General features: G+C 40.8%; 1 protein-coding gene across 2 annotated transcripts in view; it reads right to left on the reverse strand.

Annotated features, from left to right (window-relative positions):
• Nucleotides 1-12,791, reverse strand: part of mgat3.S (mannosyl (beta-1,4-)-glycoprotein beta-1,4-N-acetylglucosaminyltransferase S homeolog) — a 54,175-nt gene that overhangs the window by 9,046 nt on the left and 32,338 nt on the right. The window contains exon 1 of one of the 2 annotated variants that reach the window (XM_018261210.2): nucleotides 2,762-3,231. The exons of the other annotated variant lie outside the window; for it this stretch is intronic. The gene's annotated coding sequence lies outside the window, so the exon portion shown is untranslated. Of the gene's footprint in view, nucleotides 1-2,761; nucleotides 3,232-12,791 lie in introns of those variants that run through there. 2 annotated transcript variants of the gene reach the window in all.

Genomic DNA, 12,791 nt, shown 5'->3' on the forward strand with positions numbered 1-12,791 from the left:
TGTACCAGCTAACTTGAAAGCCTTAAAAGCACGTCTTTTCTTACCCACCTCATCACCAACGCTTCTATTGAACCAAAAAGGTTTTGCTTTGCAACGACGTTCCTTGCTTACAAGTGGAATATACTGACAAGTATATTTATTAAGCAGCATTTGAAAGACTTCCCATTTTTGTTCTGTGTTTAACCCTGTGAAATACGAACTATTCCCTCGTCAAAGTACACAAACATAGCTCAAAATTCTAATTTTTTTTAATTAAAATTTTCACTTTGACCCTGAATAAATCTGCCCCTAAGCCTGTGGGAACTTGCGCAGTTAAAGATGATTCCTGACTAGGCCCAACTGAACATGCTCCCGCAGGCTCGTTTGGTTGAAGAGATCCAAAAAAATACAATGAGCAGAAAATGGTGACCGGGAAATCGGCTGCAATGCTCTGCATTTGAGGGTCAGGTTTTTTTCAGGAGCTTTTTTTTTTTACTAATACACAGTGCGGGGACGGGGGTGATGGCAGTTGTTAAGGGGGGATTTTGTAACTGGGGGGGGTAGTTCTCCTTTAAAGATATTACTCATATGAGGATCCATTCTCCTCTACATGCCATCATTTCTACTTAAGAGTAGACACAGTGAGAAAGAGGAAATGCTAAATAAAAACCTTCTACCAAAGTAGTACAAAAAAAACCAACACAAGCACCATCAGATGTTATGGAAAATTGAACCAGGCCCAAAATCAAAAAGATACAAGATTTTATAATTAATTGGAATCTGGCCCAATATGAAAAAGAGAGAGAAACTTTAAGGCTACTGCAAACGTATAATTCTGCACTGCCGCGGGCAACAAATCTTCCAGAAATGCTTTCTCACCGGCAATGAAGTAAACCGCAGATGGGAAAACGTATGCAGCACTTTGCTTTCCGAACTGCCCCAAGAGGAAATTCCGGGTGACTTCAGAAAACGAACCATGCATTTTGGGGAGATTTGTCGTCCACGTTTATATCTGAGCGACTGAGGGTGACAAATTTCCCTAAAATGCTTTCCCCCTGGGAATTAAAGTACATTGACTGTGGGGAAAACATACATGGGTTTCATTTTCCAGTGCATTTTCCAGTGCGTCATTAGTGTAAAAGTGATTTTATTGATTCCAGTGTTACTAAGGTTCCTGCCCATTTACAAGTCACCAATCTCGGTCTGATTTGGACAGAGAAAGAAGAGGGTTAAATCAATTTGTCCCACTCTTTGGGTCCCCAGGCCAATGATGTGACCCGCTGGGAGATGATTATTTCCACTGCCCCAGCTGGTCAACATTTCGCAAGACCTTATCTAAATGGGGTGGCCAAGGTTTTGTCCACATACACACACCAAAAGCTGCTGTCAAGAATAACCAAGTTGTCTGCCAATATAGGACAGTGTATTACCAGCTTACCTGCTAACAGAAATCTCTCTGCTTTCATCGTGTGCTTGTGTGCCCATGAGAGTCATTACACACAGTACAAAGTACATTAATTAGTAAGCTGTGGAACATATAATAACGGGGAAGGCTGAGAGGATTCCCACAAGCCTGTGGAGCTCATACTGGGGAAGGAAAACAAATGGGATTTCTGTATGCCTCCCATTACCACCAACATTTCCTATTAAAGATACAGGCTGGCTTGTGTAAAAAATGTACACATCCCCATATTAGGCTTACATACAAGCCCAACCTGTGTTTTTAAGAGTGAGACTTATAACAATGCATTGTGCAGGGCTGCATTTATATCTCTGTAGCTATCATTAAAGGGCATTGCTGAGGCGCTGCTAAAATTTGCAGGTAAAAGAACCCTGGAACTAATGCACAGTAAACTGAAGCATATTGTACTGGTGACTAACTTCTAACTTTAGTGATACTGACACTAAAAAACTACTTTTTAATATATGAATGTACATTAAAAGTTACCTATAGGTCATGTTGATCGTTTTTTGCTGAGAGGTTTATTTTTGTATATAATTGTTAGTTGAAGTTTCTAAACCTGACTATTTTGCCAACCTGACTGTCCCATCTCAGCCTGTCAGTTAAAGTTTCTAATGCTAACGGACTCCTGCTGCACAAATATGGCAGCCCCCTCATACAGGAACATGGGGCATCAGACAGGTTAAGTAAAAGTATTGTGCAAATACTTTATGGCAAAGTTATAAGTTGTTTTCAAAGTCATTATTATGATAGGTGTAAAAAAAGACTTTAATTTCTGGTGTCAGTATCTCTTTAGGGCAGAGACACACACTCAGAATTGGGGGAGATTAGTAGCCCGGTGACTAATCTACCCGAACTGCCTTCCCTGCCTAACCACCGCCTAGAATGTAAATTGTCGGCGGGATAGCACTCGGATTGCTTTGTTTTCCGAAGTTTCCTGGACGACTTCAGAAAACGAAGCGATCGGAGTGCCATCCCACCGGCTAGAATGTAAAAAAAAAAGGAGGTTCGGGGGGAGATAAGAAGAGATTTGTTGCCAGGCGACTAATCTCCCCAAATGTGTCTCTGCCCTTAAGGGTAATGTCACATTGTGAGATTTGGGGAGATTTAGTCGCCCCAAAGAAGAGGCGATTAGTCGCCAGGCTACTAAATCTCCCAAATCTCCAGGTGTGACCTTACCCTAAGGGCACTAGTTCCAATCATCCAAAGAGAGTCTAAGAAATTTACCTCATGCTGCCTATGGAGATTTCAATACACTCCTGTTTAAAGGAAGACATCAACAAATAATAGGGAAGGAGATCATTAACCCCGGTCCCTTACCTTGCAGGCTGCTTCTGAGAGTGTAGTACACAATGGAACAGGCTCCAACATAACTGATTTTCAAGATACTCAGCCCCATGGACTTTGAGTTCAGTTATTTTGCTTTAAAAATACCTATGCAAGCTCTTGTTAAATTCCTAATAGGGACAGGGTTGAAGGGATTTTCACGTGTGCACTGTCACCATAGTGCAAACAGGCAACAAATACAGGCAAAGTCTGCCCGATTGCTTTTGCACACAAACAATAAGCAGATGTGGGATGGCAACACATCCAATTACACACAATGGGGGTAACCTACCAGAAGAAAAGCTAAATCTGATCAGTAAATCATGCTATTACTTTCCCTCCCTTGGATGGTGTAAGAGAGGCAGGGACTCAAAGCTACACAAAGGCTTCACCATCGGCTTCACCATGAATCAAACTTATTAGACAGGCCAATCTACAAGGGTGTTCTCCAGGCTGAAAAACGGAAACCAAGTGCACATATCTGCAGGACATAACATTCTGTTGCTACAACTCCCTGTAGCTTTCATCATCTACAGAATGGTTTAGTCTGAACTGAAACTGGAGTAAGAACTTTAATTGGAGTTTAACGAATGTCACATTCACAAACGCCTTAATGCATTTTGTGAATACGTTAGTTTTTTTTATGTTTTGGAGTTAAACTGTCGTTCCTGAATGAATTCAGTGGCTTTCTCCCAGAATGGCACAGCTGAAGACTAGTTAAAAGCAAATCTAGTCATGCTGGAGGGTTGACAAAGCTAGTAATCTGCATGCTTTTGTAATGCACTGCGCAGTTAGCAATACACATATATCTCAGGCTATTTTAACCTGCACAATCGGTTAACCCCTCATCATATAAAGGGCAGGAGAATAAAACATTTGCCTACCTCCTTAGCTTCCTTTACCATACAACAGTCCAGGAAAAGAAAATCACACAGTGCTGGGGTCCTAGATTAGATTTTATAGGATAATATCCCCAACCAAAGGTGTGGGCTCTGATTGGGGGTAACAGTTGTTTTTCTTTAAATTCTTTATAAGTGTGCATAAAATCCAATTCAGCTTTAAAGCATGATAAAGGTAATGCAACCATAGGTGCAGAATTCGAAATGAGGTCTAGTAACCCATAGCAACCACATGTCAAACATGTCAACAAAACAGTAGATACTACCTGCTGATGGGTTGCAATGTCACTTGAACTGGGATAACGTTTGTACCATTACCCTGATGTTCTTTAAAGACAGCTATAGATAACATTTAAAAACAATATCCATGGAGTCACGGCTGTTGGGCTGGAGACTAATTTAAGACTTTAAGGCTCATTTATGGACATAAGTGCAATGTGCTACCAACATATGGTAGAAAGTATGTTTATCTTAAAGGATCTGTGTGCAAATGGCAAGCGGCATCAATGAAGGGGTGCGCTGTGGTTGCAAGTCAGTTGTGTGTGTGTGTATAGGGGCAACATGCTAAGGGAACTCTGAAAGTGCTGCCCCCTTCAGGCAGAAGTTTATTTCAGGCTCCCTTGCATGCATGCTCCTGGCACTTACATGTAAGTTATCATACAGATGGGGGTGCATGCACAAGTTTTAATGACCATGTGTCTATGGAAGTAAGGTACCTTTGAAAATAGAGTCCATTTACTAAAGGGCGAAGTGGCTAATGCTAGCAAAAATTCGCCAGCGTGACGTCATTTTGGCACTTCTTCAAAAGAAATCTGCACGCACTCCTGCAACCATGGCCATGGAGGTTAAAAAATGTAACTTTATTCCATATTAGTTAAAAGGTATGCGTCCTAACGCGTTTCGTATCGACAGATACGTAGTCATAGGCACTTGAGTATCTGTCGATATGAAAAAGGAGTGCGTGCAGATTTATTTTGAAGATTGGTTTTGCCTAAGCTACGGGTTCGGGGCACGGCACCCGGGCCATCCGGCTAACTCGGTGAGAGAAAAGCTCTTTGGCTGTTTTCTACCATTCAAAGTAATTCGAGTGACGGGCCTGGGGTTTGGACACCCAGGTCAGATTTTTCCGCTTGGTAAGGATTACCCAGTGGTTGATATCGATATAATTATTCAATTATTTGAGCAATTAATGGGAATTTACCCGCAAGTTTAAAAGTAATTTTGCTCTATGTATATAAAATAATTAGTCCAGAAGAGATTGGAGCCGGCATTTTCTTTTGTTTATAGTCATTTTGGCACTTCACCAATTTTCTAACGGATACTGGCATAAATTCGCTAGCGAAGTAGACATACTCGATCACTACTTCACTCCCTAATGCCAGGCGAAGTTGCGTTCTGGCAAAGGGACGTAACTACGCTAATTCACTAACTTGCAGATTTTACTGAACGTTAACTCTTGCGCCAGACTTGACTTCGCCAGCTCGTACCAGGCGAAGTGCATTTTCGGCGCTTAGTGAATTTGCCCCTTGCAAGTGTGTAAATGTTTCAAGTGTTTTAGCGCTTTGCACTTTCATGAATAAATGATCCTTCTGACTAGAGTAGGCTCTGCAATATGGGAAGGTAGGCCAGTTGACCATCACTGCTATCTGTTCATTTGAAATGGACAATTATTACAATTCTATATACATGTATAGACACACTGTAGATTGTTTTTTTTCACCGGAACATTGCAATGCTTGAAACTGTGTAGTTGGTCTTTTTTTAAAAAAAACCTTTTTATCAGCAAAACTATCTAGAAGGTCAACGGGAACAAGAAAATTATCTAGAGAGGTAAATAAAAGAGTGTAAATATCTGTCAGTTTTAAACAATGGTACCTTAGAGGCAAAGGGAATGTCCCTACTATGGAAGACCAGCCCTATTTCCATCTATGCGACTCATGATTTAGTGCATTGTACCAGGTCTGAATACATGAGTGAAATGTGTATGGCTTGCTTATTTGACATTTTGTGCTTGACACTTGTTTTAAGATTATTTTTGATGTGTACACACACCAGTGTTTGAGCATAGTCTTTTATTCCCAGTTGTAGGAAGGGAGTGCCTGCATTTACTATATACTGCTGTATGATTCAGCTTTGTACTATGAAGGTCATTCTATTGTTTGCTTAGAGTCCATTACCATTATTTTTTCAAGATATACAGATATATATGTAGGTAGGACCAGCACACTGTCATACCTCCCAACTGTCCTTTTTTCGAAAGATACAATGTATCAAACTTAATTGGCTTTTGACAGAGAGCCCAGAAAATGTGGCAGGTGCACTTGAATACGTTTGTAACAATTTTAGATAAGCAAAGAAGCCATTGTAACAATTTAAGATAAACAGGTCTCTTGGGGAAACTGTGACTTGCAGCTTAAAGGGCAATGCACCTTCATTAGCAAAGCTGTAATAACCAAATTTTGTAAAAAGAACATAGTAATTAGGACGTGCAGCCACAAAAATGGGCGTGGTAAAAATTTGCAGCAATACGCGAAGCAAATCTTTTTGTACCTCCTTTCTATTTCCAAAAGTGACAAACAGGGCTGCCCAGGGCCCACTGACTGTGCAGTGTTTTATTTAATTTTTTTTTTTTTGTGTTGACTGCCCCACTGGTTTTATTGGCAAAACCGGTAACAGTCTGGGGGGGGGGTCTGTGCATGTGTGCGCAGAGAGTCATGTAGAATTAAACTACCAATCACTTGCCAGATAGCTGCCAGTACCTTTGAAAAGCCGAACATCCAATGACAGTGCAGAGAAAAGGGTGCCAGGCTTTCTGTTCACACCTCCAGTGCGATTTCCACTCGGTAGATTAGAAGACAGGATGGCAGGTCCGTGTGCGCTGCAGATTACCCCTCTCCCCCTCCTACTCTGTGCAAAGAGAATACCAGCTAGCTAATAAGGATGCCAGTCTCCTTCCTTATTGCCTAATGGTGTTTATCTAAACAGTCGCTTCACTTCCCCCACTGTTGCCTTATCACAAGCTTCTTACAGGGTTCTGGTTCTCCTCCGTTTCTCCCACTTGTAACACCATTAACCATTTCATGGCGTGGCAAAAATTCCAGCTGTGCCATCCTTCTATGAGTTCTGGGGTATTTATATGAGAGATAATCTCTATTCCATCCTGCTATGCGTCATGTTTGGATTAATAGAGTGCTTCTTGAAAAACTTTCAGTGATCTTACTGACACTTCTGGAAAATTACATTGGTCATTTCTACAGTGATTAAAGTGATACAGCTCGGGTTAATTAGCTGTTTATCGATTTTCTGTAGTAGTTCTATTTGTATGCCTAGGGTTAATATGCCATTTACTTAGGGATTTACATCTGGGTTGTGTTTAGGTAAAAAGGGTGTTTTTAGAAGTGTGGCCAAAAATGTAGATGTCTTTAAAAAACAATTTCCCTGCTACTTGCGGCAAGATCATAGGGGCCCATCATTTGGCTCTTGCCCAGGGCCCACCAAGGGCTTAAAACAGCTCTGGGGACAAACAATGCTTACATAAACAACTACATTTACAAATAATTTAAAATCCATTGGAAATTAATAGGGATGCACCACATCCACTATTTTAGGATTCGGTTAAATCCATTCTGAAATATTCAGCAACACCGAACCTAATCCGAACCCTAATTTGTATATGCAAATTAGTAAAATTAGAGGGGAAAAAGACCTACGCACAGTTAAAGATTGTTTTACTTTCTTGTTTGTGTGACGAAAGTAATGTGATTTGGATTTGATTTGGATTTAGTTCGGCCAGGCACTTGGATTCGGCCGAAATCCAAATCCTGCAGAAAAAGGCAGAATCTTGGCCGAATTCCAAACCGAATACTGGATTCAGTGCATCCCTACAAATTAATGTATAATAGTTAGAATTACATTTTCTTTCAGCATGCAGTTTTTGGGTGGAGATCCAAACCTTTTTACAAAAATATATATACTGTATCATGATCATATGACCTGATATGGTTTCAACAGGTTTTGCAACAGATCCGGAGGAAGCATTTTGTTTGCTTAGCCTATGGCTGGATACATTTTAGTAGCTTTTGCCACTTATTATTTGCATGGAAAATATAAATAAGTGAGCTGAGCTTCCTGCTGATCGCTGTGCCTGTGATTATTTTTGGCCATTCTGATACTGTCATATTTAGGGACAGGAATGCACTGGCTAGAGTTTCATCACTGTGCCCGACCTTCCAGCAATGCCTGGAGTGGGTGGTCTTGAAAGCTGTTAACAGGAACAAGGTGAAGCAGAGCACACTCAATGTACACTCAATGTATAAATGAAATGCAGGGTTCCCCCTTGCTTTTTATTTATTTTCTTGCAAGCACGTTCGCACAAGAAATAAAAAGCAAGGGGGAAACCTGCATTTCACTTGACTTGAGTGCCAGCGTTTTTCTATTTCATTGGTCTAGAAAGCTGGTCATACACAAAAAGATCTGCTCAATTGGCAAGGTCATCAAACTAGCACATTTTGGGAAATCATCATTAGAGGTGCTGGTCTGTCTCTGTTACTTTGACCTGGGACACAAGGCTGTCCTTACTACCTGCCCCAGTACAGTGCCCCGTTGTGGTGTCCACTCACCAGCACTGGGTCATTGGGTCATTTTTTTGGAGCACAGAGATCTTTGTCGGTACTTAGAAGTGCAGGCACGACACACAGTGGATTGTGATAATTTTTTCCACTTTGTACCCTGCCCTGCACTTATAAATGACCCTTAAACTTTTTGTGGTGCATAGAGCTGCACTTTCCTGAACTGACTACATATAATATATATATGCATGTCATAATATATAATAAACAAATACAAGAGTCCTCTGCACTCAACCCATTATCAATATATTTAAGACAGAGACATTTTGTGCATACTGCTACTGAAAAATGCCTTACCCTTTAAACAAAACAGGGATTGTTTGTCCATATATTGCAATATATTTAAGCTGGCCAACTACGTCAAAGTCATCCCATATCTGGCCAGTCCTATGCTCAATTTTCATCTGATTCATTAAGAATTCTATTGCTTCATTATACATTTTACAAAGGGACTAAGTTTTACCTGCAACTCACTAGCTGCTTTCAAAGTAAACCCCCATACTTGGCTGCCCTTTTATTAGACACCAGTGGGATCACCTGACTATAGCTGGGAAGGGTGGGAGCTACAACATGGAGCTGGTCACTTTTATATAATAAAACATATATAATATATCTATATGTAGTGCACAAAATTCCAAAAGCCAAAGCTGTCTTGGGGGTTCAGAAAAATGAAAGGGGGCAAACCTGATTTCATTGAGTATAAGTTTCCTAGGTTGGAATGTTTAAGGGTATTATTAACATGAAGCGAGGGAAGCCATCTACACTAGTATTACAAACAAAACTACCAATAACTGCTGCAAGACACAAAGGGACCCTGTCCAAAAGAGCTTGCAATCTAAACGTGGCCTGACAGCTGACATCACATGCATAGCTTAGTCTTTCCATGCCAAAATCCTCTCCATGTGTGCCACAATGCTCTGTGTGTGCTGCTGGCCTATGGGTGATACTTTGTCTTGAACTTTTACATTCACCATACGGCATGCGCTGGGGACACAACTGGCTTATTCATTTTCAGTGATGTGTAGAATAGCCAGAAATAAAATGAGATCTGACGTATTTTTGTGTGAGGTAGAAGACTAGCAGTGCAATTATGGAAGTCAGTAGAACAGGTTGACATTAATTAACCACTAATGTTGACATTAATTAACTGCGAGTGATATGCTATCCAACAGTAAGCAAATATAAAGCTATTAAGTGTCATCCAAGAAATAAAACCTGTATGAGATGCACCTCGCATGCAGACATGTTTCATAATTTCCTCCTGGGCCAATGACTGGCATCCATCATGTAATTTCTTATATGCATACAGATAGGTGTGTTCCTAAAAACAGCATGACTCAGTATGAAAACTGCACAAACCAACCCAAAAATCAATGTCTCCTATGAGTCCACCTAAGCTGTTAGGATGGACTATTTGTTTGGCTCATCGAGCAATCCATAAGGCTTCTAACTGTAAATATATTTAACGTATGGTATCCCAAAACCCAGAATAAGCCCCAAGGTCCCAGTCTCAATAATCAAGCACAGTCAGGTTCAGGCAGTGAATCAGCAAAGAGCAAGGACATGCAAAGGTCAGGAATACTGTAGATGCCTTCCATCTACTTTTATTTCTGTCTGAGAATAGACTTACGCTGGTCAATGAGTCAAAGCAGAGCAGGGGGTTTTATAGCAAAACTAATGGCTTACACTGATCACCTGTGGTCAGATTGGCAACAGGTTAAACAAGCCATGCCTACTTGCAATTATAAAGATATAAATAGGAGTGAACCAGGACCTTAGCTGTCCCTTCTCATAAATGATGGCCTTACACACAAACACTTTTAGTAAGTTATCATTTCTACAAAACACTGTTTGTTGGAAAGTTTGTTTGTGATCACATATCTTTTGCACACAAAGTCAACATCCCCATTAACTGTTACGCCAAACACCCAGACCCCAAGCTTGCTGATGATTCTCACTGTTTTCATTCATGATTTGGAAGGTGAGTTTAGTTATCTCTGGATATGGAGGAGAAGAGCTCTGCACTCGTATCAGGCCAAGAGTGAAAGAAAAACAAAACTGAGGAGTGGGACGACTATCTGATATCTGATGAAAAAGTTTAAAGGTCTTGCATAGTTGGGTTGGGCATGAGGTGTGTATTCAAGAAGCAAACAGCATAGTATTAAACATTGCATTACCAAGGACAGAGGTAGAGACAACTGTTGCTTTTATCAGTAAATATCAGTCTAATCTTGACCTTATGAAGGTCATATGTGTTCAGAAGTTCCTGAGGTCTCCAGCCAATACAAATGCACTCATCCACTCAACCAACAAAAGTACAACAAAAAGCACCTCGTATCTAAATGGTGACAGCAGAAAACATAGTGGTTCACCATATTTTTTGCCCAACAGGAAAGGGCAGGCCAACTGCTGACCTGACTAGGCACATGTGTGCCAACTTGGAACTGGATCCACCTTATGGTCCTTTGGCAAATTGTAGCAATATCTGACTAGTAGTGTTTGGCCATCTGTTATCTTACATTGTGCAACTTCACTGTACTTGGTTGACTGTATTTTTCAATGTAGAATTCCTACGGCAATGTACTGCTTTTGTTTATTGCCCCATGCGCCTAATTATACTCAAAAGCAGAGTTTTCAGACCTTTTGAAGTCAGCCCCTTTTTTGAATGGTTTGTAGGGCTGAGGGGGAACAAAGAGGACATGGTTGCAAAGGATCACTAGTAAAGACAAGTACTGTTGTGTAACAATTATAGCTGATATCTGTATATACATCAGGGATGTACAACCTGCAGCCCTCCAGCTATTCTTAAAATAAAATAGGCTGTTTAGTAGTTGTATAATAACAATTACTAGAGGCTTGCATGTTTATGCATACTTGACTTATAACATTTTCATCCTCCCCATCTTTGACCCCAGACCTATTTCTAATTTAAGGGCTGTTCTTTTCTACCTTCAGCACTGTCTCTTGCCCCAGACTCCCCTAGCTCAAAATACATACACACATACATTTATATATATATATATATATATATGTATATTGGGAACCTGGGTTCTAAGTCTTTTGTGAATGGCTCTTGCAATGTTTTAACTGCTGGGCATGGTTGTGCTATGGGTATTGGGTAAGTCCCTGTGTTGTCTTCACATGAGCTGGTGCATATCTAGAGGTATTATAGTTTATAAATTCGTACATACAGGAGAGTCTGCAGGCACCATCAGTTAATATATAATTTCAAATCTGATTGAGACCATATGGCCATCTTGTTAGTTTACGTGGCCCTCAGCTGAAGTTCACCAAAGGTCATTTACAGTTATAGTATCTCTAACTGCAGCGGGGGATATCAATAGGGTAATGTAATAAAATGTGATTTCTACAGGTCTAGTAAACCACAGCAGTTAGCATTTATTGGTCAGCTGGTTGAAAAAAAATATTGGATTGGTTTCTTGGTTTACTAGTACTTGTAGTACTATAAGTATATGATATTAAGTCAGTGGAATAACCTGTCCCGGCTGTATACACTGGTAGAAGGGATAATAGGGAAAGTTGGCTGAGATTCCAATGGATTTTCATGCAAATCAAACTACTGCAAGTAAAAAGGTGTTTTGCCAGATGAAATAAGTAGCACCAGTCAAGATACCTCGTCTGACATAGGAATTATTTTTTCTCTGCAAAGTAGTAAATTGAGAGCAATTACCGCACTGCAGATATCAGTGAGAAAGCAAGCCTGGGCAGCCTGGGCAGTGTTGTGTTACACACAACACTGATATAGATAAAGTTAACTGTGTGAAGTATTTAAGCATTTATTTAGAAACTATTGACTTTCAAACACGAATGGAAACATTTCAGTTTAATTTCAGCTCAGGTTAACCAAGTTTAAATGAAAACTTAGGATAAAAATAACTGCTGCAGCCTCTGCCCTTGGAAAAGGATCTCTGCAGCCTTTCCTTCTGGCTCCCTCCCGATGTGCAAGCACTACAATTATACCCATCCCAACCATTCATGAGTTCTTTAGGCTAAGGCCACACTAGGCGATAGCGCCGCGATTTGACTCGCGGCGACTTTTCGCCGCGACTTTTAATCCGCAATCGCTGGGGAAACTTTTGCGCTGGCGTCTATGGGGAATCGCGGCGTAAAAACACACGCGGCAATCTTTTTTCTATTGTCGCTCGAAATCGCCTCGCTAGGCGATTTCGAGCGACAATAGAAAAAAGATCGCCGCGTGTGTTTTTACGCTGGCGATTTGTCGCGATTCCCCATAGACGCCAGCGCAAAAGTTTCCCCAGCGATTGCGAATTAAAAGTCGCGGCGAAAAGTCGCCGCGAGTCAAATCGCGGCGCTATCGCCTAGTGGGGCCTTACCCTAACACTAGGTTGTAGTACAGGTGGTTCTATAGAACATTGTCTAAGTCGCTAGTACTGTTGCACTGCAGCTCTCAAAATATTTATTTGTGTTTTGAAATATGGGATGAAAGCAACAAAAAGCAAAACCATCACTAGCCCA

This window comes from Xenopus laevis, chromosome 4S (assembly GCF_017654675.1).
Source record: "Xenopus laevis strain J_2021 chromosome 4S, Xenopus_laevis_v10.1, whole genome shotgun sequence".
NCBI classification, from domain to species: domain Eukaryota; kingdom Metazoa; phylum Chordata; class Amphibia; order Anura; family Pipidae; genus Xenopus; species Xenopus laevis.